A 27,781-nucleotide genomic window follows, 5' to 3' on the forward strand; every position below is an offset into this window, starting at 1 on the left:
TCCGGAGAATGCCACATCTACATCTACGTCTACATCTATGTGATTACTCGGCTATTCACAATAAAGTGCCTGGCAGGGGGTTCAATGAAACACCTCCAAACTGTCTCTCTACCGTTCCACTCTCGAACGGCACGCGGGAAAAACGAGCACTTAAATTTTTCTGTGCGAGCCCTGATTTTTCTAATTTTATCGTGATGATCATTTCTCCCTATGTAAGCGAGTGCCAACACAATGTTTTCGCAGTCGAAGGAGAAAACTGGTGATTGAAGTTTCATGAGAATATCCCGTCGCAACGAAAATCGCCTTTGTTTTAATGATTGCCACTCCAGTTCTCGTATCATGTCTGTGACACTATCTGCTCTCTTTCGCGATATTACAAAACGAGATGCCCTTCTTTGTACTTTTAATATAGATCAGGAACAATAGAGTTCCTATAACACTTCCTTGGGAAACGCCGGATGTTACTTCTGTTTTACTCGATGACTTTCCGTCTATTACTACGAACTGTGAAATTTCTGACAGGAATTCACACAACTGAGGCGATACTCCGTAGGCACGCAGATTGGTTAGAAGACTCTTGTGAGGAACGGTGACAAAAGCCTTCTGGAAATGTAAAAATATAGAATCAATTTGACATCCCCTGTCGATAGCTCTTATTACTTCATGAGTATAAAGAGCTAGTTATGTTTCAGAAGAACGATATTTTCTCAAACCGTGCTGGCTATGTGTCAATAAATCGATTTCTTGGAGGTACTTCATAAAGTGCGAATACAGTATATGTTCCAAAACCCTACTGCAAATCGACATTAGTGATATAGAGCCTCTAATTCAGCAGATTATTCCTACTTCCCATTTTTGGGTATTGGTGTGACTTGAGCAATTTTCCAGTCTTTAGGTACGTATCTTTCTGTGAGCGCGTGGTTGTATATAATTGTTAAATATGGAGCTATGTTATCAGCATTTTCTGAGAGGAACCTGACTGGTATGCGGTCTGGACCGGAGGCCTTACTTTTATTAAGTGATTTAAGCTGTTTCGTTACTCCTAAGATATGTGCTTCTATGTTTCTCATCTTAAGAGTTGTTCTTGATTGGAATTCAGGAATAATTACTTCGTCTTCTTTTGTGAAGGAGTTTCGGAAAACCGCATTTAATAACTCTACTTTAGTGGCACTGTCATCAGTGAATTCACCGTTGTTATCGCGCAGTGAAGGTATTGATTGCGTCTTGCCACTGTTGTACTTTATGTATGACCAGAATCTCTTTGGGTTTTCTGCCAAAGTTCGAGACAGAATTTCGTTGTGGAAATGATTAAAATCACCTCGCATTGAAGTACGCGCCATATTTCTAAATTCTGTAAAACTTTGCCAATCTTGGGGATTTTGTGTTCTTTTAAATTTGGCATGCTTTTTTTGCTGCTTCTGCAACAGCGCTCTGACCCGTTTTGTGTACCATGGGGGATCAGTGCCATCACTTATTAATTAATGTGGCATATATATCTCAATTGCTGTCGACACTATCTCTTTGAAAACATTCCACAACTTTTCTACACTTACGTGATCAGATCGGAAGGAGTGAAGACTGTCTCTTAAAAAGGCGTTAAGAGCATTTTTATTACTTTCTTTGTAGGTGTTACGGTATTCAGCCTAGCAGAAACTGCCTTGTGGTCACTAGTCCCTGTATTCGTCACAATACTCACTATTTGTCCAGGATTTTTTTTTGCTAAAAGGCCAAGTATGCTTTCGCAACCATTTACGCTTCGAGTGAGCTCATGAACTATTTGTTCGAAATAATTTTATGAGAAAGCATTCAGTATAATTTCGGATGACGTTTTATGTCTACCGCCGCCTTTAAATGTATAATTTTTCCAGCATTTAGAGGTTAGATTAAAGCCACAACCGACAATAATTGTATGAGCGGGGTACTTATTTTGAAATGAGACTCAAGTTTTCTTTGAACTGTTCAGCAACTATATCTTCTGAGTCGGGGGGTCGGTAAAACGATACAATTAATAGTTTAGTCCGATTGTCAGGTATAACCTCTACCCATACTATTTCACACTAACTATTTACTTCAATTTCGCTACAAGGAAAATTACTTCTGACAGCAATAAATACTCCACCACTAACTGTATTTAATCTGTCCTTTGTGAACATTGTTAGATCGTTGAAAAAAAATTCGGCTGAACTTATTTCCGGCTCTAGCCAGCTCTCTGTCCCCACATATTGAAAGCTTCGTTGAAATTCCGTGAGCAATGACGTGGTTTAAGACTTCTACAGCTCCTATTCATCAGACTTTTATTCTCTATTTTGTTTAATACTCGGCACAACACTCACTGCTCCATATACGACATGTGAATTGGCGAGGTACACCACCATCTCTTGTTTTTGTTGCTAATGATCCGTCAGTGACAGCAAGTCACTGGATGAACTTGCTGAACTTTAGTTTGTGAGGGAATGTGTGCGTACGATGTCGTTCGCCGCGCATGACAAGTTCTTGTACTATTACTTCATTTCAAGGTTCACGCGGTTCACACTCCCACAGCAGTCGCAAATGCTGTTCTGATTCCATTATAAATTCAAAACGACAAATACGGAGGGGCTTACGTAGGAGGCAGCAGTAGCTGCTGTGTATGAAAGTAAAAACATGTTCAGAGGAATATACTCAGAGGTAAGCCGCTAAGATGTGAGCAATGAAGGTCAACACCACTCAGTGCAGACCGTTCTCTACACAACTAAAATGGTGAATATCTTAAATCAGTGATCATTTAATATGTTGCCGGTCTAAATAACACGGATAAAATTATTAAAACTGGAATATTCGCGGTAGTACCACTGAAGCATACTTCAGTACCACTGAACAGATAACACTACCAACGAATACTTACGAAGAAGTACCAAAAACCTACCACGCTTTTACCACAATAATTCAGTACTACACACTTTCGCTTACCTACGCGTAGTTAGCCTCGCTTCACCTCTTGTGTGAGACATATGACTTGATTCGACACACACATATACACACATAATCACACAAAGCAGGTACAGATGTAGAATCGTAGTGATTTTTATGTAACTATTTATATAGATGAGTAATTTCTGGGTTTCAACGACTTAAGTGCGGTGTGTCATCACAGTTTGATTCATTTTTCGTAAGAAGAGCTAATAATTTATAAATTAATACGAATTGTTGAAAATTATTTAGCAATCTGATTTAAAGTGCCAGTCGGTATGAAACTTGCGACATGAAATGTTTATCGAGAGTTTATGGTAGCAGAGTAGGGAACCATATTAGTTAAGTTCAGTTTCGATGATAAATTTTGATGTGAAGTGATAAAATAAAGGAACTTTATGAAACAAACTTAAATTTCCAAATTGCTAATGGCAGCTGATGGAAATAATAAAGATTCATTTAACATTTTACTCTCAAGTATGCATGATTTCATTGCTAGACTTAAATAGTGGGATACAGCTTTTGACTGCAAGAAAATTAGGCGTCTTTCTAAAAAAGGGAATGTATTTCAGTTTATACCTGTCCTTCTGGGATAACTTATTCAGTTTGATTATTGTGCATTGTCATGTATCTCTACGTTAGATCTGCTACGTGATGTTGCCTCGAATGCAAATAGCCATTAATGTGTGGAAAATAATGGTTTCTAGTAGCGAAATGTAGTTGCTCTCTCACCTGAGATGTATCTTCTGCAGCAACTGAATATCGCAGGAGGCATAGTAAATCAGATGTCCAAGGGAGGACGATAAGTTGACGATGGGTCGTATCGAAAACGAATAAGCTAATTCAGAATAGCGGCTTGTTGTGAAATTCAATGCATGTGGAATGTCGTCTCAGTTATGTGACTGGATTCGTGATTTCCTGTCAGAGAGGTCACAGTTCGTACTATCTGACGGAAAGTAATCGAATGAGACAAAAGTGATATTTGGCGTTCCCCAATGTAGTGTTATAGGGCCTCACCTGTTCTTTATCTATATAAACAATTCAGGAGACAATTTGAGCAGCCGACATATGTTGTCTGCAGGCGATAGTGATGTTCATCGTCTAGTAAACTGATCAGAAGACCAAAACCAACTGCAAAACGATTTAGAAAAGATTTCTCAATGGTGCGAAAATTGGCAGTTGACACTAAATAATGCAAAGTGTAAGTCATCCACATGACTACTAAAAGCAATTCGTGAATCTTCGGTTAGACCATAAATCAGTCTAATCTAAAGGCCGTAAATCCAGCTAAATACCTAGCTATTACAGTTATGAACAATTTAAATAGGAAAGAACACAGAAGTTATATCTGGAAGGCAACCCAAAGAAAAAGAAAAGAGAAATGCTATTAATACACACGGTTGCCCTTGTGCATGGTGTTGCTTTGTTAAGTTCGCTGTTAAGAACTGTAGTTCAGTCAGCCTACTGTTTCCATTGTTGAAATACCATGTTTATCTGTTTCGTACGCAGTCTCCGTTGGGGCAGCGTATATTCTCGTTTTATGAAGAGGATCTGTCCCTTCTCACGCTGCCGATTTCTTAAATCTTTGACGTTTGAAACAGAAGATTCTCGAGAGGATTTTCTGCTGAATCTTCAGTTCTTGAAACTTGTCTCTTGATTCTGCTATCTATTTTGTCTTCTCTTCTCTGTTGATAATTCCGAAAAATCGTGCCTCCTCTTAAAATCTGATATTTCACTTCAGCAGTGCTGCTATGATAATTAACTGGTAACCTTTTGCCATCACCCGTGTCTGTACGCTTGAACCGCTTTTATTGTCACCCTACTGCAGTCCTCTTCTTCATCTATTTGCTACACAGAATACTACCTTCCGCGAAATTATCTCTTTCTTCGCTAATAAACTGACACGTTCCTGTCCCCATCTTTAAGGAGACACTTCACATCATCAACTGCCTTTTCCATTTATCACTTGCTTCGTTATAAAAAGCTGAACAGATTCGCGTTCGTACCCACGGCTGAATCTCTACGTCTTGAGCTACGAATATCGTTCCTCAAGGCTCCGAAAACATGGAAATCGCAAGGGGAGAGTTCGGGGCTGTATGGAGGATGTGTAAGGGCTTATCAAGTACCTTGTTCAGCATAGCAGAAATAACCTTGGCAACAAAATGCCCGTCCACAAACTGCTAAGCTTGTTTTGAGTACGGTGCAGGAATTTCGCTGGAAGCCCTTACACATACTCCATACGAACCCAGAATTTCTCCCAATATCATTTCTATGCGTTCTGACGGCTGAATAAAGACATTTGTGACCATCGATTTACTTCGGACGAAGAGGCGCTCGCCATGCTACAGTCATGGTACTATAGGCAACCGCAAACAGTTCTCCTTAGGAGCATTGACAGTCTTGTCTCACAGCAGGATAAATGTTTTAATAGTTATGGCGATTATTCTTGCAATAATAAACAGTTGACTTATGTTTTTCTTAACTTTCTCGTTTTCACGGCTGCCTCTTATACAACCACGTCAGAGTCACTGATGCCATTTTGAGTATGAATATCCTCAGAGAAGTCTGATCCAATTACTACCATGTGATCAAAAGTATCCGGTCACCTGGCTGAAGATGACTTAAAAGTCCGTGGCGCCGTCCATCGGAAATCCTGGAATCTCGTACGATGTCGGTCGGTGAGGCCTGGCATGAAGTCGGAGTTCCAAAACATCCTAAAGATGTTCTATAGGATCCATGTCAGGACTCTGTGCAGGCCAGTCTATTTAAGGGATGTTATTGTCGTGTAACCACTCCGCCACAGGCCATGTGTTATAAACAGGTGCGGTCGATCGACTTCAAAGGTGCAGTCGTCATCCCCGAATTGCTCTTCAAGAGTGGGAAGCAGAAGGTACTTAAACCATCAGTGTAGGCGCTTGCTATGATAGTGCCACGCAAAAAAAGATGTGCAAGCCCCCTCCATGAAAAAGACGACCACACCATAACACCACTGCCTTCGCTTTTTGCTGTTGGCACTACACACGCTGGTAAATGACGTTCGCTGGGCATTCGCCATACCCACTCTCTGTCATCGGATAGTCACATTACCGTGATTCGTTACTCCACACAACGTTTTTCCACTGTTCAATCGTTCAATGCTCCCGCTCCTTACACCAAGCGAAGCGTCGTTTGGCGTTTACCGGCGTGATGTGTGGCTTATGAACAGCCGCTCGACCATGAAATCTAAGTTTTCTTATCTCCCGCCTAACCTGTCATAGTACTTGCAGTGGATCTTGATGCAGTCTGGAATTCCTGTGTGCTGGTTTGAGTTGGTGTCTGCCTATTGTAGATTATGACAATCTTCAACTGTCGGCGGTCTCTGTCATTCAACATACGAGGTCGGCCTGTCCGCTTTTGTCCCTTCACGTTTCCACTTCACCATCGCATCGGAAACAGTGGACCTAGGGATATTTAGGAGTGTAGGAATCTCGCGTACAGACGTGTGGCGGAAGTGACACTTAATGACCTGATCACGTTCGAAGTCCGTGAGTTCAGCGGCCCACTCTGCTCTCTCACGATGTCTAATGACTACTGAGATTGCTGATATGGAGCATCTGGCAGTAGGTGGCAGGTCAATTCACCTACTATGAAAACTGTATATTTTTGGGGGTGTCCGGATACTTTTCATCACATATTCTATTTCCGTCAAGCGTGGGCTTCCGAACTATTTGAACTATGTAATTTTTAAAAAAGGTATTTAGAAATATTTAACGATGTGTCTCACCAAAGCTAACACTTACAAATGTTTAATTATGACTATCGATATCTGTATGATTAAAATCATCTCCAGTGATGACACTACGGCTGGGGAACATAGATTTTAGAGAGATGATTTTTTTCTTTAAAGCTTTCGGTCACATCTGGGCGTGAGTCCGTTGGTTAATTTTAAGAACTTGTACGAAGATTATGCCTACCATTGAGTCTGAGTCTTACTCAAATAACCTGGCATGCAGACTCAATTTGTATTTCAGCTGATCCGAGTTTGTTGTCTCTCGCGATAATTACGCTACTTCCATTTCCTGTACGCTTATCCATCGTTATACACTGCCATTTACCACAAAAATTATCGCCGCTTCTCAGGTTCCATATTTACCAACTCTCTTTACCTTGTATTGTGTGAATTCCAATTTTTGCTAGTGCTTCCAGTCTCTGTACATTGTTGTGAGTGCTTCGGCAGCAGATCACAGCAAAGCGGATGGGATGTCGAATACGCTACAAAAATAAAAAAAAATCGCCCATTAATGTCTCACACATAATTAACTACACGGTTCTGATCTCAGTTTGTGGAGAGCCACAGACCCATTTGCGGATACCCTACAGTTTTCTAACCTACAGCGCTAATCTAGGAACTACCGCGTCTGTCTAGTTTATCACAAAATCTTCGAAGCCTTCAGTTCATTCCGCTCACGCGTCTCAGAACAAGTGTTCTGTCATCAGTTCTGCAGAATGCTGCATTTTGTAATATTCGCTGAAATTCCGTGAGTAAGAACGTGGATTAAGATTTCTGCAGCTCCTGTTCATTAAATATTGTTTTCAATTTTGTCTTCTACTCGGCAAAACACACTGCTCCATAAACAACAAGCTCAATCTGCGAGGTAAGCCGCTATAACTTGTGTTTTTGCTTACGATTCCGTCAGTATCTTAGAGTTGCTGGATGAACCTGCAGAATTATACTGGTTTAACTGTCGTTAGTCGTACATGGCAAAATCTTCACGTTAACCAAATTTTGATTAATCCGTAGTAGAAAACTATGTCTTCAAATTCCGTGAGAAGTAATGGGACTTCATTTCACCGTTCACTTGGTACACACTCCACAGCACCCATCCAGATCTGAATGCATCACAAACTCAACATGACAAATAAGGAATGGATTTCTTACAGATAAAGTCAGTGAACTGTTTATAGGTGTTGAATCTGAAATTATTGGTATATCAGAGCATCACTTACATAATTTGACAATTTAGAGGCTTCCTTTTCCAGGATACAGATTAGCTGGATGTTTCTCAAGGCGTTCCTTGCGGTTTGGGGGTGTGGCTATGCACGTAAAATACAGTATTCCATTTGAGTCCAAAGATGTATGACGACACTGCACTGAACAGATATTAGAATGTTGTGCAGGGGCAATTGAATTTGCTGAAACTAATTTTCTCATTGTTGTTGTTTATAGGCCCTATAACTCCGACTTCAGAGCATTTCTGCTCAAGCTAGACAGAGTTCTTAATTCATTTTTTAGGAAGTACCAGAAATTAGTTATATGTGGTGACTTCAATATTAATTTTCAATATGATGGTGCAAGAGAAAGGATGTTGATAGGTCTCCTAAATTCATATGATCTGATGTAGATTGTGTCTTTTTCCAATTAGCGTGCAGGAGAACAGTTGCACAGCCATAGACAATATTCTTATTCATTCTTCATTACTAGATGGGCATTCTGTTGGTAAAAGCGGGAAAAGCATTTCAGACCATGATGCATAATTTTTAACACTAAAAGGCTTTTCTACTCAAACCAATCTCATATTTCTTTACAAACTATCTAGGAAAGTTAATCCAGCAGCAACAGAGAGTTTTTTAAACCTTGGCAAGGAACAAGAGCAGCAGGATGTTTATAGTTCCGATAACATAGATGGTAAATACAATGCTTTCCTTGACACATTTCTCATGTTCTTTGAGAATTACTTTTTATTAGGACGTTCTAAACGGGGTACTAGCAGTAGTAGGCAGCCCGGGTGGCTAACTTGTAGGATAAGGATATCTTGTAGAACAAAGCGGGAATTATATCAAAATGTTAGAAGTAGTCACAATCAAGCTACAGTAGCCCATTACAAACTGTATTGTAAGGTGCTAAAAATGTTATTAGCAAGGCAAAGAGTATGTGGTATGCAAATAGAATAGCTAATTCGCAGGATAAACTTAAAACCAAATTGCCAGTTGTGAAGGAAGTGTCTGTTCAGCAGCACAAGTTCGACGATATAAAGTCAGTTCGCAGTAAAAATATTTCCGTTACCGATAAATCAGATATATGTACAGTATTTAACAATCATTTTCTAAGCAACGCTAGTGAATTAAATAAAAATTTAGTTTCTACAGGAAATCATATCACTTTCTTGGTAAATGCCTTTCTGAGATTGATGTCTGCAATACTCCTCCGTGATACAGACAAGAGAGAGATTGAATCAACAATTAAATCACTGAAAACTAAGGACTCTCATGGCTATGACAGAATGTCCAGCAGAATATTAAAGTACAATGCTGCACATGTTAGCCCTGTATTTAGCCATACTTGTAATTATTCCTTTAGGAATGGTCAGTTTCCTGAGCGACTAAAGTACTCAGTAGTAAAACCGCTTTATAAAAAGGAAGAAAGGGATAATGTAAATAATTTTAGACCCATTTCTATGCCATCAGTGTCTGCAAAAGTTATTGAAAAGGCTGTGTATAAGGATAATTGACAAGTTTATATCACACGATTTGCTATCAAATGTACAGTTCAGCTTTAGACGTCGTTTAACAACTAAAAATGCTATATTCACTTTTCTGTGTGAGGTACTGAATGGGCTAAACAAAAGATTTCGAACGCTTGGCGTATTTTTTGATTTAACTGACTCATTTGATTGTGTTGATCACAAAATATTGCTCCAGAAGTTGGACCATTACAGAATACGGGGAGTAGCTCACAACTGGTTCACCTCTAACTTTAGTAACAGGCAGCAAAAAGTCATTATTCGCAATGTTGATAACGGCTGTCATGTGGGGACTGAGTTCAGTACTGCCAAGGGGGGGGGGGGGGGGGTGCCCCAGGGATCAGTGTTGGGGCCACTCCTGTTCTTTATTTATATAAATGATATGCTAGTATTACGGGTAACTCTAAAGTATTTCTGTTTGCTGATGACACTAGCTTGGTTGTAAAGGATGTTGTGTGCAACATCGGCTCAATTTCAAATAGTGCAGTACATGACCTAAGTTCATGGCTTACAGAAAATAAACAGTTTGTAACACACAATTCAACAAAGCTTGACGTTTTAATTTCACAACATGGACATATGATTGGTGGAACTGAACAGTTTAAATTGCTAGGTGTTCAGATAGATAGTAAGCTGTCGTGGGAAGTCCACATTCAGGATCTTGTTGAAAGACTTAATACTGTCATTTTTACTATTCGAACGGTATCAGAAGTGGGTGATCGTTCGACATGAAAATTAGTCTACTTTGCTTATTTTCGTTCGCTGTTGTCGTATGGTATTATATTTTGGGGTAACTCTCCCCATTCTAAAAGCATGTTTTCTGGCTCAGAAACGGGCGGTTCGGGCAATATGTGGTGTAAGTTCACGAACCTCTTGTCGACTCCAGTTCACGAGTCTTTGTATTTTGACATAGCTTTCTCAATATATTTATTCCTTACTGTCATTTCTTGTTAACAATATTAGCTTATTCCCAAGAATAAGCAGCTTTTACTCGGTTAATATTCGGCAGAAATCAAACCTGCATTTGGATCGGACTTCCTTAACTCTTGAGCAAAAAGGTGTGCAGTATACTGCTGCAACCATTTTCAATAAGCTACCACTCGAATTCAAAAATCTTAGCAGTCATCCACGCGCTTTCAGATCGAAACTGAAGAGTTTCCTCGTGGGTCACTCGTTCTATTCTGTCGAGGAGTTCCTTGAAAAATTAAGCTGATTCTTCTTATTATTATTATATTGACCGAGCGAGGTGGCGCAGTGGTTAGCACACAGGACTCGCATTCCGGAGGACGACGGTTCAATCCCGCGACCAGCCATCCTGATCCAGGTTTTCCGTGATTTCCCGAAATCGCTCCAGGCAAATGCAGGGACGGTTCCTCTGAAAGGGCACGGACGACTTCCTTCCCCGTCCTTCCCTGATCCGACGAGACCGATGACCTCGCAATTTGGTCTCTGGTAAATGTGGTGAAGGCTGCTGGCCTAGCCCTTGGGGTGCAGGCGAGCTCACAATTTGCAGCATCGTTCCCAGAATTGAGCGGGGTCCTTTGGTTTGTAACCGAATGGATGGTCTCAATCAAAGGCTTCGTCGACGCTGTGGCGGTCTTGGCTGCAGATTTCTGGACCTGCGCTATCGTGTGGTGATTTGTTGATTCCACTTGATAGGTCAGGGGTGAACCGAACAAAGGAAGCAGCTACTCGCAAAGCAAAGTACTTGTGGAGTGCACATGAGGTGCTCTGATGATCACTCGCCAGTCGTTTCACAGCAAGGGAAGTAAAACGGCGTTCAGAATAAACACAATTCGACTGTCACAATTTTATCAGTTAACTGTCTAAGTATTCGTCCCGAATTTTATTGCCCTCCAGGAAAATTCTCGCACTCAAATTATTCTTTGGACTAACAGATGGCTGAAACCTGAAGTGGAAACCTCTGAGACATTTATCGAGTCGTGGAACGTATATCGGAAAGAGCGATTAGAGGCCATAGGAGGGCATGTTTTCACTGTAATTGACAAAAATATTGTCTCTACTGTGGTCGAAGTTGAGTGTGACAGCGAACAACTATAGAAGAAACTATGTTAATTGTTGAGTGTTTTTACCGGCCAAACGATTCCGCAGGGGCAGTTCTAGAGTCATTCAAAGTAAGTATATTGTCAATAGTGCGTAAATACACCGATCATACAATATTAGTTGGATGCGACTTTAAGCTGCCGAGTATAGACTGGAATGTCTATAGATTCACTGTGGGGTTTACACACAGTCATGCGAAACACATTTGAACACGTTTTCTGAAAATTGTCTTGAGCGTCAAGCTCGGCAGCCCACACGAAATAGAAATATCTTAGACCTTGTAGTTGCAAATAGTCCAGACTTTATCGACAATGTCAGTACGGAAACGGGTATTAGCGAACATGATGTCATAATTGCAAGTATGGTTACGAAAGTTAATAAATTGGTCAAGAAGGTTAAGAGAGTGTTCCTGCTAGGTGGAGCAGATAAGCAGTTATTAGCATATTTCTTAGGCAGTGAATTGTCATCACTTAGTACCAGTAAGCTGAATGTAGAGGAGTTATGGGAAAAGTTTAAGCGGATTGCAAATCGTGGTCTGGAGAGTTATGTGCCTAGTAAGTGGATAAAGGATGGAAAAGACCCACCGTGGTTTAATAAAGAAATACTTAAGATGCTGAGGAAGCAGAGGGTGTTAAACTCTAGGTTCAAAAGGAGACACACAAACGACGACAAACTAAGGTTAGCAGCGATATGCGTCTGTGAAAAGAGCTATTCGTGAAGCATACAACAGCTACCATCGTCACACCTTAGCAAAAGATCTGGCAGAGAACACGAGAAAATTCTGGTCTTATGTATAATCGCTAAGCGGGTCTAAGACTTCCCTTCAGTCCTTTGTTGACCAGTCTGGTCTGGCAGATGAAGATAAGAAAATGAAAGCCAAAGCATTAAATTTCATGTTCAAGGGTCGTTCACTCAGAAGAACCGTACAAACATACCGTCATTTGACCATCGAACAGACTCCCATATGAACGACATAGAAATAAGCGTACCTGGTGTAAAGAAGCAACTTAAAGATCTGAAAACAAATAAATCACCAGGTCCGGATGGAATCCCAGTTGGATTTTATAAAGAGTACCCAACGACAGTGGCCTCTTACCCAGCTTGCATTTATCGGGAATATTTCGCCCAGCACTACGTCCCAAGTGACTGGAAAAAAGCGCCGGTGACTTCAATATGCAAAAAGATAAAGGAACGGACCCCCCAAATTACAGACCAAGATCCCTAACTTGTGTATGCTGCTGGATCCTTGAACAAATTTTCAGTTCGAATATGATAAACTTACTTGAGTCTAAGAAGCTTACGTTCACGAATCAGTACAGTTTTGGAAAGCATCGCTCATGCGAAACTCGGCTTGCCCTTTTCTCACATGATATCCTGAGAACTACGGATGAAGGACAGCACGCAGATTCCATATTTCTACAGTTCCGGAAAGTATTTGACACTGTGCCATATTGCAGGCTGTTAACGAAGGTACGAACATATGGAATAAATGCACAGACATGTGAGTGGCTCGAAGACTTCTTAAATAATGGAAACCCGGTATGTTGTCCTCGCTGGCGAATGTTCATCAGAGAGAAGGGTATCGTCAGTAGTGCCCCAGGGAAGTGTGATAGGATCGCTGTGGTTCTCTATATACGTAAATAATTTGGCGGACATGGTGGGCAGCAGTCTGCGGTTGTTAGCTGATGATGCTTAGGTTTACGGTAAGGTGTCGACGTTTAGTGACAGTAGGCATGCAGAAGACGACTTAGACAAAATTTCCAGTTGATGAATGGCCGCTAGCCCTAAATGTGGAAAAATCTAACTTCATGCGGATGAGTAGGAAGAACAAACTTGTAATGTTCGGATACAGTATTACAAGTGTCCAACTTGACACAGTCAAGTCGTTTAAATACACACATAAAAAAGTTTTTCATCATCCCGGTCCACGAAACTCCTGAAGACAGACGTTGACTGTGGTTATTGTATCACAGACACAGTCCCTCTGACTGTTCAGAGATGTCACTAAACCCGCCCAAAGATGTAAACAACCATGCACGAGGAGCGCCTATTAGACGGAGAGGGTCCGACAGCCGATCAGTTAAAGTCATTCCACCAGGAAGGAGGTACACAGTTCGTGTTGTCTGTAGTTCAACAGTGGCTAGATAGTCAGTACTACTGTTAGATCGTGTCCGCATTGTTACTTTGTGCCAGGAAGGGCACTCAACAATTGAAGTGTTCAGGCATCTCACAGTGAACCAAGGTGGTGATTTTCGAACATGGAGGAGATGCAGAAAAATAGGAACTGTCGATGACAGGCCTCGCTCAGGCCGACTTAGGGCTACTACTGCAGTGGATGACCGCTACCTACGGGTTATGGGCCGGCCGCTGTTGCCGAGCGGTTCTAGGTGCTTCATTTCGGAACCGCGCTGCTTCGACGGTCGCAGGTTCGGATCCTGCCTCGGGTATGGATGTGTGTGATGTCCTTAGGTTGGTTAGGTTTAAGTAGTTCCAAGTTCTAGGGGACTGATGACCTCAGAAATCCCATAGTGCTCAGATCCATTGTTTTCTCGGGAGCCCGCTCGTGATGGATATTTATTGGATGTAATAATGGGAATAAATAGAATAGATCTAACTGAGGACGTTCATACTCACAATGGTATCAGTCACTTTGACGCGGTTGTAAAAAAGAAGAAGCCCAAGAAAACAACTTTGGGGAAACCGTGAGTAACCTGTTTATTATTTCAAGAGTAATCGGCATAACTTTTTAAATATGGATCCTGCAGTGGGACAACACTTCAGTCCCCTTAAGGAAAAGTGTTTTTGTTTACCTATGGTACCATGATCGTAGCGACGCAGACTACTCCTCGTCCAACACTAATAGATGGCCACGAATGTGTTTCGTCAATCTTACAAAAACATGTAAATCACATAAGGAGAGATCGAGATCGTATGGAGGATGTGTAAGGGCTTCCCGCGGAACTCCTGAGCCTATTAAAAACCATCTTAGCAATATGTGGAAGGGAATTTTGTTACCAAACTCATTTCGACTAGACCGAGGAAGTTTCTTTGTAAGACCTTACACATCCTAAATACAGACCCGAAACATCCCTTTGCTATTTACGTACTTTCGGGGCCCTGAAGGAAGATATTCATGGCAGTAGATTTTTTCCAGACATAGAGATCTGGGTACAACCGTGAGCCCTTAGGTAAATCTGTGCTAATTTTTATTACGAGGCTAGCGATAAATGAGTACGGCAGTTGATGCCAGGAAGCGGCAGTTTAAAGATGGCCAGAGGGACGTGTCCGTTTTTACAGATATGAGTTAGTATTCTGTGTAGTAATAATTGGAATGTGTAACGTGGAGAAGAGAATTGCAGTACTACTGTTTGTTGCCTATGATTCCGTCAGTATCTGCAAGTAGCACGATGAACCTGTTGAACTTTACTTTCAGATGGAATGCAGGGTTAAAATGTCGTCCGTCGTACATGACAAGTGTTTATCGATAACTGCTGTTGGCTAAGCCGTATTAGAAAATTACGTCACCAAAGTTCCGTGTTAGGTACTAGGACTTCATTTTACCGCTCATTTGAACCACACTTCACAGCGTTCGGTAATCATTTTCTGGTTCCATCACAAATTCAAAACGACAAATGTGGAATGGCTTACGTAGGGGGCAGCAGTAGCTGCTGTGTATTAAAGCAGAATCATGTTCACAGAACTAAGCTCATTGACAAGCAGAGAAAACGTGAAGAATGAAGGTCAACACCACTGAGAAAGGACAGTTCTCAACTCAACAAAAGTGGTATCATCTTACAACAGTAATAATTTAATATGCTGTCGGAAAATATAACACGGACAACAACTTTAATACTGCTCGCTGTAGTACCTCTGAAGCACACTTTAACATCACTGGATAGCGGTCACTGTCAATGAACACTCATGGAATGCCACCACCAAAGACGTTACAGTTTCGCCAAAGTAATTTGTTACTACACAAATAGTTTCGCCTTATGTACATGTGGCTAGTCTCCCTTCTGCTCTTGACTGTGACATTAATCTTGTTCTGGAATACACTACGTGATCAAAAGTATCCGGACACCCCCAAAAACACACGTTTTTCACATTAGGTGCATTTTGCTGCCACCTATTGCCAGGTCTCAGTAGTCGTTAGATTACGTGAGAGAGCAAAATGGGGCGTCCCGCGGAAGTCACGGACTTCGAACGTGGTGAGGTGATTGGGTGTCACTTGTGTCATACGTCTGTACGCCACATACGATAGTAGAAGTACTTTTGAGAACGCGGTATCTTTTTGCAAAGCACTTATTGGGTCAAACGGCTCTGAGCACTATGGGACTTAACATCAATGGTCATCAGTCCCCTAGAACTTAGAACTACTTAAACCTAACTAACCTAAGGACAGCACACAACACCCAGTCATCACGAGGCAGAGAAAATCCTTGACCCCGCCGGAAATCGAACCCGGGAACCCGGGCGTGGGAAGCGAGAACGCTACCGCACGACCACTAGCTGCGGACACTTTTTGGTTCAAAAATGGCTCCGAGCGCTATGGGACTTAACATCTGAGGCCATCAGTCCCCTAGAACGTAGAACTAATTAAACCTAGCTAACCTAAGGACATCACACACATCCATGCCCGAGGCAGGATTCGAACCTGCGACCGTAGCGGTCGCGGTTACCAGACTAAAGCGCCTAGAACCGAATGGCCACTATGGCCGGCGCACTTATTAGTGTCGATGCTCCAGCAATTACATAAAATGAAAGTTGAATAACAGGGAAACAATAGATTCCTACTGCACGTAAGTAGCGAACGACAGCATAACTCACGAGATATTCACTTCTAAACGCGTACTACGTCTTCACTGTAGAAACCACGGAAATCTCACAAGTCACAAGTCGGCACTCCGAAGTATTTCTATCTCCCGCGACCACGCGCAAACCGCTCCACGCTCTGCAAGTCTTTCCTGCGACCGTACGTCGCGCCTTCACGTCCAACCCTTGCCGTGTAAAGGAGTTTTGCTATTTGGGGAGCAAAATAACTGATGATGGTCGAAGTACAGAGGTTGTAAAATGTAGACTGGCAATGGCAAGGAAAGCATTTTTGAAGAAGAGAAATTTGTTAATTTCGAGTGTAGATTTAAGTGTCAGGAAGTCGTTTCTGAAAGTGTTTGTATGGAGTGTAGCCATGTATGGAAGTGAAACATGGACGATAAATAGTTTAAACAAGAAGACAATAGAAGCTTTCGGAATGTGGTGCTACAGAAAAATGCTGAAGATTAGATGGGTAGATGTCATAACTAATGAGGATGTATTGAATAGTATTGGGGAGAAGAGACGTTTGTGGCACAATTTGACTAGAAGAAGGGATCGGTTGGTAGGACATGTTCTGAGGCACCAATTTAGTACTGGAGGGCAGTGTGGAGGGTAAAAATCGTAGAGGGAGACCAAGAGATGAATACACTAAGCAGATTTAGAAGGATGTAGGTTGCAGTAGGTACTGGGAGATGAAGAAACGTGCACAGGATAGAGTAGCATGGAGAGCTGCATCAAACCAGTCTCAGGACTGAAGACAACAACAACAACAACATATTAAAGACAAGGTGTACAGCAATAATACAGAAAACTTTGGAGAGATGAAAATAGCCTTTCAGGAGGTCATCGATGGCATCGGTTTTCCGACACTTCAGCAGGTCATGCAGAATTTCGCTGTATGCCTGCGCTACGTCATCGCAAATGATGGCAGGGACATCGAACCTGTCATAACCTAAATCTGAATATTTGTAGTAACGTTTAAATTTTGAATAAAGTGCGCGAACGCCGTAGTTTGTAACTAATTTACGTTCCTTTTCACATAGTTCAATAACGGTTCCGTTTGAAGATGACACTAGCTTGGCAGTAAAGTATGTTGTGTGCAACATTGGTTCTGTTTCAAATAGTGCAGTTCATGATATAACTTCATGGTTTGTAGAAAATAAATAGGCGCTGAATAACATTAATAACATTAAGACTCAGTTGTTACAGTATCTTACGCAAATTTCAACAAAACCTGACGTTTTAATTTCACAGAATGGGCGGATGATTAGTGAAACCGAGTAGCTAAAATTTCTAGGTGTTCAGATAGATTGTGAACTATCGTGGAAAGCCCACGTTCAGGATCTTCTTCAAAGACTTAACGCTGCCATTTTTACTATTCGAACGGTATTTGAAGCACGTGATAGTTCACTTTGCTTATTTGCATTCGCTTATGATGTACGGTATTACACTTTTGGGTAACTCTTCCCATTCTCAAAGGATATTTTTGGCTCAGAAACGGGTGGTTCGGGCAATAAGTGGTGTACGTTCGCGAACCTCCTTTCAAACCCTGTTCATTAGTCTGGGTATTCTGATATTGGGCTCCTAATGTACATAGTCTTTACTTCCGTTTCTTGTTAACAATATAACCTTACTCCCAAGAATCAGCAGCTTCCACTCAGTTAATACTAGGCAGAAACGCAATCTGCATTTGGTTCACACTTCCTTGACTCTTGTGCTGTACACTGCTGTATTCATTTTCAATAAGCTACCAGAAGAATATAAAAATCACAAAAGGAACCCACGCGCTTTCAAATAAAAAATGAAGAGCTTCCTCATGAGTCACTCCTTCTATTCCGTCGAGTAGTCCCTTGAAAAATTAAGCTGATTCGTGTGCATTTATTTAACCAGTAACTTCATTTACTTTTACTTTCAAAATTTAGTGTCTCAGTGCTTTCTGGTTAATTAAATTTCTCGTGGACAATTGTGCTGTGGAAAAGCGTGACAACCTTATGTTGCCACACCAGTGAATATTGCTTGAATTTCTTTGCCATTACCTTTATTAAGATTCTGGAGGTTCATTGAGTTAGCGGGCTGGCGACCATTTAATTGTACCCTTTTCAGCTAATCATCGCTTTCTTTATAATATCGGTAATTTTATAGTAAAAATTAATGGAACAATTACGTTAACACAAACTTATGGCTTGTCTTTTTTGTGTTCATACACATTTTATTTCATCTGCTACTACTTCTAAGTTGTAATTTAATATACTGACATGCTCTAACACGTAGAATATTTGCTCCTCAGTTTGGTCCTATGGGAAGAGGTGTGTAAAATAAAATAAAAAAGACACACACTTTAATATTACTGGAAACAGGTCACTCTCAATGAACACTTACGAAATGCCACCACCAAACCGGCTACAGTTTCGCTAAAACAATTCAGTACTGCACTAGTACTGTCGCCTAACCTACACGTGGCTAGTCTCCCTTCTGCTGTTGACTGCGACATCTAACTTGATTCCAAACACGCATATACACACATAATTATATAAAGTAGATATACATAGTACCCCAGTAGTATTTATGTAGTTATTTAGATGGACAAATAACTTCTCTGTTTCGACGCCCGAAGTGCGGTGTCTCAATATAATTTGCTTCATTTTCCATATGGAGAGCTAAGAATTTATACATTAACACGAATTAATGAAACGTAGTCAGCAGTCTGATTTAAAGTGACAATCAGAATGACACTTGCTGCATGAAATGCTTATCGAAAGTTTATGGCTGTGAGAATGGAATCATGTTGGTTACGTTCAGTTTTCGTAATGCAATGTGATGTGAAATAACACAGTAAACGAATTTTACAAAACAAACTTATATTTCCAAATTGCTTATGACAGATGATGGAAACGGTAATGGTTTATTTTACACTTCGCTTTCAAGTAAGCATGATTTTACTGCTTGATATAAATAGTGGTATAAATTACTTGGCTGCGAGAATGTTATGCGTCTTTGTGAAAAATCGATTCAATTTGAGTTTATTGCTCTTGTTATGAAATAACTCATCCGTTTCATTATTCCTCAGTTTCATTTACCTCTACATGAATTCTTCTGCGTGATATTTGGCTCGATTGTGAATAGCCACTGACATGCCGAAAACAACGGTTGCCACGAAAACGATAAACTGTCGATGCTCGCATGGAAAATGAATAAATTTATTCAGAATAATGCTATTAATTCACACTGTTGCTCTTGTGCTCTTTCTTTGTGAATTTTTCTGATAAGAATCATAGTTCAGTCATCTTCCTGTTACAATAGTTTAAATAACCTTTTTATCTGTTACGTACACCGTCTTTGTTGGTGCAGCGTATATTCCCGTTTTGTGATGACGATTGGTCAATTCTCACATTGTCGATTGATACGATGTTCTGCAGAATCTTCTGTTCTGGAATCTTGTCTCTCACATCTGCTTTCTCTTTTGTCTTCCGTTCTGTGTGGAGAATTTCTAAAAATCCTTTTCCCTCTACAAATGTTGTATTTCACTTCGTTTCAACCATTTCTGTACCCTCAAACTGATTCCATTACCCCCCAATTGTGTACTTCTCTTCTCGACGTTACACGTTCCGAATGATACTTTATTCCCGAAAAAATTATCTCTCTCTTCACTAACCAACTGGCACACCCCTGTGCCCGTCTTCAAATTGAGACTCCCAGATGCAACTGCGTTTTGCCTTTATAATTACACCCGTAATAGAAATTTGTCAGTTTTGTCTATGTATGGAGTATATCTACGGCCACGAATATCTTTCTTTAAGGGACCGAAAATAAGGAAATCGCAAAGACGGTATGAATGGAGAAGATACATTTTAGCGAGGTGAGTTTGTCTTTAAAATTTTCGGTTACGGCTCGACGTGTGTCTCGTGTTTAATACACTCCTGGAAATTGAAATAAGAACACCGTGAATTCATTGTCCCAGGAAGGGGAAACTTTATTGACACATTCCTGGGGTCAGATACATCACATGATCACACTGACAGAACCACAGGGACATAGACACAGGCAACAGAGCATGCACAATGTCGGCACTAGTACAGTGTATATCCACCTTTCGCAGCAATGCAGGCTGCTATTCTCCCATGGAGACGATCGTAGAGATGCTGGATGTAGTCCTGTGGAACGGCTTGCCATGCCATTTCCACCTGGCGCCTCAGTTGGACCAGCGTTCGTGCTGGACGTGCAGACCGCCTGAGACGAAGCTTCATCCAGTCCCAAACATGCTCAATGGGGGACAGATCCGGAGATCTTGCTGGCCAGGGTAGTTGACTTACACCTTCTAGAGCACGTTGGGTGGCACGGGATACATGCGGACGTGCATTGTCCTGTTGGAACAGCAAGTTCCCTTGCCGGTCTAGGAATGGTAGAACGATGGGTTCGATGACGGTTTGGATGTACCGTGCACTATTCAGTGTCCTCTCGACGATCACCAGTGGTGTACGGCCAGTGTAGGAGATCGCTCCCCACACCATGATGCTGGGTGTTGGCCCTGTGTGCCTCGGTCGTATGCAGTCCTGATTGTGGCGCTCACCTGCACGGCGCCAAACACGCATACGACCATCATTGGCACCAAGGCAGAAGCGACTCTCATCGCTGAAGACGACACGTCTCCATTCGTCCCTCCATTCACGCCTGTCGCGACACCACTGGAGGCGGGCTGCACGATGTTGGGGCGTGAGCGGAAGACGGCCTAACGGTGTGCGGGACCGTAGCCCAGCTTCATGGAGACGGTTGCGAATGGTCCTCGCCGATACCCCAGGAGCAACAGTGTCCCTAATTTGCTGGGAAGTGGCGGTGCGGTCCCCTACGGCACTGCATAGGATCCTACGGTCTTGGCGTACATCCGTGCGTCGCTGCTGTCCGGTCCCAGGTCGACGGGCACGTGCACCTTCCGCCGACCACTGGCGACAACATCGATGTACTGTGGAAATCTCACGCCCCACGTGTTGAGCAATTCGGCGGTACGTCCACCCGGCCTCCCGCATGCCCACTATACGCCCTCGCTCAAAGTCCGTCAACTGCACATACGGTGCACGTCCATGCTGTCGCGGCATGCTACCAGTGTTAAAGACTGCGATGGAGCTCCGTATGCCACGGCAAACTGGCTGACACTGACGGCGGCGGTGCACAAATGCTGCGCAGCTAGCGCCATTCGACGGCCAACACCGCGGTTCCTGGTGTATCCGTTGTGCCGTGCGTGTGATCATTGCTTGTACAGCCCTCTCGCAGTGTCCGGAGCAAGTATGGTGGGTCTGACACACCGGTGTCAATGTGTTCTTTTTTCCATTTCCAGGAGTGTAGATAGCTCCAGTTATAAGACTACGCCCATACTTTGTACTGAGCCTTGTCCAAATAATATGACATGCATCTTCAATTTTTATCCCAGCTTACCCAAGTTTGTTGTCTCCTGTGATAAATGCACAACTTCCATTTCCCATTCGCTTATGCTTTCGATATACACTTTTATTTACCACAAAATTTCTCACCGCTATCAGAATCGGTATTTACCTTAATTTCTGTACCTTGTATTGTGTGAAATATACATCATTTTACGAGTACTTCCAATCGTTGTACGTTGTTGCGAGTCTTCTGGGCGGCAACTGATCAGCGTGACGTGGATGGGAAGTCGCCTACGCTTGAGAAACTTTCCTGAGTGTCTCAGAAAAGTTGGGCCACAAATTTGAAAAATTTTTTTGAATTTCTTTTGTTTCTTTGGGTTTCTCGTGGCTTGATCTACGTCGCTCCAGAGGAAAACGTCTCCGAATCTGAGTGCAAGCAATCAATAATAATTAAGTTTCTCCAGAACAACAATGTCGTCAGACAAACAGTTTCCAGATGGGAGGCTGAAACAGATTACCCTCCGAGCAACCACTCCTTGAAAAATCGGAATTCTAGTGCATGCCCTGAGTTGCTGTAGTTGCTCGGAACCTTGCTTCAGAACAACATCATTTCCGGGCAAATAGTGTTCAGATGGAAATCATAATCATTTTGGAAATATAACCCAAACTTAAACTTGTTCAGATTTGCATTAGTTGCTCCAAATTACGTTGTCGGCAAATAAATGGTACTCGACTGGGAGCCAACAAAAGTTATGGAATTAATGCAGGAGTAGAAAGGAATAAATGGTTTAGAAAGCTACAATCCTGGTTTTGATCATTCAAAAAAGCCAACCTTCTGAATTAAATCATAACCGAAATGAGAGTGGGATATATCACTACGTTCCATTTACTTGGCAAAGGTTACTCTCTCATCAACATGGGAAAAATATCAGAGAAAGCGCGCGCAGGAAGGACCATGTGCAGGTTGTCTATTATCTTTCCCTGTTCTTAATTTTTTATATATTTATGTCATTTTTGATACATCTATTTTTGAATCTTTTATGTTTCTTCTACGTTTGTTTCAGTTTTTATAAGTTAACAATTTTTTAATTTGTTTTTTACTTGCTCCAATTAATTATGTATGTTTGAGGTGTTTACGATACTATTATGCCCTCCTTCGTTGCATGTTTCTGTTTGTTTCGTTCCTTAAGTTTTACCACATGTTTTTACATATTTTTTCATATTTTTTCGTATGCTGGACATTTTCAACTTTTTTATGTTTCACTGGAAAACAATCACCATATCTTTCACGTTAAAGGAAAAGTTGAAGCGTTTCCAGTTTATGCCTTTGGAAGAACAATTCAAATGAGTTTAAGATAAGTGTAATGACTGACTTCAGTTGCTATATTATAACCTGCATTTAATGTTTCTGTTATTATTTACTTACACTGTCATTGTTAACTTCCATATTTTTCAGTTATTGATTATGATTTCTGATAGGTGTATCGCGTTCATAATGTTTCGGTTTTACTAAAACAAGAATTACCGAATCATGTTGGTGTAATGCTGTATTTGCGTCGTGACGTTAAGACAAATGATCGGACTGATCAAGTGGTCTTCAACTATAAGTGTCGGTTTCACACTGTTATCGTTAATTTCAAACCACTCGTCATCAAATTTAGTAATGGTGATTTAATGCGCTACTGACCCAACATTACAGTCTCCATAATAATTAAAGATACCTAACAAATTGTATGTAGATACGCTGACGGTAGTAAAATAAGGAAATGTTTTGATTCTCACCGTGACGTTAGCGTCTCCTATGCACTCGACAAACAGATGCGGGTGGTATTTGACACTTGCTTCGAACTGACCATTACAACTGCGACGTACTTTTTCCTCTCTGTAGTATTGCTAGTATCTATAGGTTCTGCCAGTTTTTCTTATTCGTGCTTGCTAATCTTATCAAAGTCTAATGAGACTTGTTGTTTGCCCGTAGTACACTATCTCTCTCTCTCTCTCTCTCTCTCTCTCTCTCTCATAAATCTGACACAATATTCAATCAGATCTCCACTGCACTAATCTTCAATAATCCATTCGAACGAGTTACACATATTTGAACTGGCGTCATTGGTAGTCACCCTTGATGTATATCCTTGCTTAACTAGGCTTTAAATGGTAGCCAAGAGTCGTACTCGTTCAGTGTAAACCTGTTTCCATGATTTGCACAAAAAAGCTTTACCAGCTTGAAAGCATCAGACGATATGGTTTGAACTGTCTTCAGAAAGCTATCATAAGTACATTCGGTGGCCGGTAACAGCACAGTACTTCAAATCCATAAGTATTAGTCGAACAAGTCATCGGCCTTTGTCCCTAATAGATTCCGAAATATTATCATTCAGTAGAACAATCATATCGATCTCTCTAGTTTTACAAGATGTGACCATCCCTAACTCAGGAAGTGGATGTAAAAAAGTAAGCTTAATATCTTTGCAGCCACTTTTGTTGTGCCAGTTGTGTTCAAGTGTTAACTCGAGCGAGTCTCTTACCGATGAGTCGACTCTACCCTCAATAACGCTGTTTCCTGAGAGATCACCCCCGATTTCTTCACTTTAGTGTCCTTCATTTCTTCCACGGATTCTGCAACATTAAACGTTTGACAGTTCTGACATTCGATAGAATGCTGTCTGACGATTCCATTACATACTGTTTATTGCAACCAGTAGCGGACTGGTCAGTGTTTGTTGAATCATTGTTGACGCCTTTGGTCCAAAATAACTTCCAACGTCCTGCAAACTGTTTCAAATGATTAGTTACGATGTTGTCAACTAGCTTTGGACGAATCTCATTTCGTAAAAAGCGATGTTTTAAATGGTTAAGATCCTCCTGTACTGCGGATGAGACGGCATTTCAAGTCCCAAATCTAAATTTGTGCATCATATCACCTGGATGAAGCGAAAAATAATGCAAGATTTCTTTGATGCTTCGCCCTATTGCTGGTGCATAATAATGATTGAGATCATCCCCCGGCTACTCTATGTGCCGCCATTCAGCTTTCTTAAGGACTCATTAACTAAAGTTGTCGCCCATTCAACAATTACGGATTCGCAATCGCTGTCGTCTTTATCATCGAAACACTTAAGTGTTTCAATCTCTTTTATTTTTCGTGGTCGGTCATCGGTTTCAACTATTCTGGAGATGTCCTTTTCTCCTGTCGTTATGCAGTGCAGTATTTTAAATTGTTTCTCAGCCAAACATGGAGAGCTGTCTTTGTGTGTACAACACATTTGGCAGTTAAAAACTATGCGGCAGATTTCACTGTTTCGTGAAATTGACTGCAACCCCTGACCTTAGTGAGAAAAGACATTACATTACCCAAATTGTGCGCACAAGAGAATGGTGAGTTTTGAGCTTCTCCCACCTACAAATGATATGAAATTAATGGGACACATTCAGGCGTACATTATGGCAGTGCATTCGACGAGCCGACCAAGCAGCTAAAACAAAGCGATAAATCATCTTTCAGCTCTCGACGGCCTCCAGACGCCAACAGCGTAGCTGTCCAAATCGCAGACAACTTGTTTTAGTACTGGAAATTTTGTAATGTGCTTCCTACCCAGGCGAATAATTACTTTAAGCTAGTATTGTATGGAATTAGAGTTTAGAGACTCGCTCAACATCTGAAAAATCAGCAGTGTTGATACTGGGGTTTCTGTGAGGATTTGAGAAAGACAGATGTGCGAATTGAGTTCTACCGTTATTTTCTTCAGTTTTGTTACTAATCAACCTGTTCCATCTGTACAGATGTATTGCGAATATTGTATGAAGACAACAATTTGTTCTTGCATCCAATAATGGACATGAAACTTATCTAGACTAATCGAGTGAATTTCACCGGCGTGACGTTCGTACTTCATGACACATTTTGACTGATTTCATCCAGTCATCCCAAAAACTGCATTTTGGGGTTGTTCTTTTGCCTTGCGCAAAATTGAATTTGTTGGTAACAACGGAAGCTCAGATATCGCATGCCACCAAAACGTTTCGTCATGAGGGCATTGACCGATTTCTCTCACAGCAACAATGTGTTTGAACTGCTTTCACAGGCTGCCTCTGATACAAACACCTCATAGTCTCTGATACCATTTTGAGTATGAACATCCTCAGACAGGTCTAGTCCACTTACACCCATTACATCCAATTTATTTCCATCACTAGTGAGCTTCCGAACTAAGAGAACGACGTACTCTTTAGAAAAGGTACTCAGCAGTGTTCAACAACGTGTATTACCAGACCAGCACTTGCAAATGTTTAATTATTCCTATCGATATCTTTATGATTAAAATCTACTCTAATGATGACAGTATGAAAGAGGTAATATTTTGATCCACTTGTAAAACTATGCCCACACCTGAAAGCAAGTTTTGCCCAAATTATCTTGCATGCACCTTCAATTTGTATTTCATCTTATCCTATAGGCTTGTTCTCCGATATACACTATTATTTACTCCAAAATTCCCATCGCTGTCAAATTCGATTTTTATCTAAATTTCAGTACCTCGTATTCTGTGAACTCCACACTTTTTACGACTGTTGCCAATCCCTGCAGGTTGCCGCGAATGCTTCGGCCACTGGTAAGACTGAACCGGATTAGAAGTCCATTACGCTACACAACGCTCCTGAGTGTCCCACATACTATCAGCGGGACGGATAGGACTTCCGATTCTAATGTTGCGCTAGGACATCCCACAGTTTTTGAAATTACAGCGCTGATCTACGAACCTCCGCCTTGTCCAGCTTGTCGGACAGTCATTGCAGTTCCTGGTTCACACGGCCCACTCTTCTCAGAAGAAGGGGTCCGTGATTATTTCTCCGGAGAATGCCACATCTACATCTACATCTACATCTACGTGATTACTCGGTTATTCACAATATAGTGCCTGGCAGGGGGTTCAATGAAACACCTCCAAACTGTCTCTCTACCGTTCCACTCTCGAACGGCACGCGGGAAAAACGAGCACTTAAATTTTTCTGTGCGAGCCCTGATTTTTCTTATTTTATCGTGATGATCATTTCTCCCTATGTAAGCGGGTGCCAACACAATGTTTTCGCAATCGAATGAGAAAACTGGTGATTGAAGTTTCATGAGAATATCCCGTCGCAACGAAAATCGCCTTTGTTTTAATGATTGCCACTCCAATTCTCGTATCATGTCTGTGACACTATCTGCTCTCTTTCGCGATATTACATAACGAGATGCCCTTCTTTATACTTTTAATATAGATCAGGAACAATAGAGTTCCTATAACACTTCCATGGGCAACGCCGGATGTTACTTCTGTTTTACTCGATGACTTTCCGTCTATTACCACGAACTGTGAAATTTCTGACAGGAATTCACACAACTGAGGCGATACTCCGTAGGCACGCAGATTGGTTAGAAGACTCTTGTGAGGAACGGTAACAAAAGCCTTCTGGAAATGTAAAAATATAGAATCAATTTGACATCCCCTGTCAATAGCTCTTATTACTTCATGAGTATAAAGAACTAGTTGTGTTTCAGAAGAACGATATTTTCTCAAACCGTGCTGGATATGTGTCAATAAATCGATTTCTTGGAGGTACTTCATAAAGTGCGAATACAGTATATGTTCCAAAACCCTACTGCAAATAGATATTAGTGATATAGAGCCTGTAATTCAGCAGATTATTCCTACTTCCCTTTTTGGGTATTGGTGTGACTTGAGCAATTTTCCAGTCTTTAGGTACGTATCTTTCTGTGAGCGAGTGGTTGTATATAATTGTTAAATACGGAGCTATGTTATCAGCATTTTCTGAGAGGAACCTGACTGGTATGTGGTCTGGACCGGAGGCCTACTTTTATTAAGTGATTTAAGCTGCTTCGTTACTCCTAAGATATGTACTTCTATGTTTCTCATCTTGACTGTTGTTCTTGATTGGAATTCAGGAATATTTACTTCGTCTTCTTTTGTGAAGGAGTTTCGAAAAACCGCATTTAATAACTCTGCTTTAGTGGCACTGTCATCAGTGAATTCACCGTTGTTATCGCGCAGTGAAGGTATTGATTGCGTCTTGCCACTG

This window comes from Schistocerca serialis, chromosome 3 (assembly GCF_023864345.2).
Source record: "Schistocerca serialis cubense isolate TAMUIC-IGC-003099 chromosome 3, iqSchSeri2.2, whole genome shotgun sequence".
NCBI classification, from domain to species: domain Eukaryota; kingdom Metazoa; phylum Arthropoda; class Insecta; order Orthoptera; family Acrididae; genus Schistocerca; species Schistocerca serialis.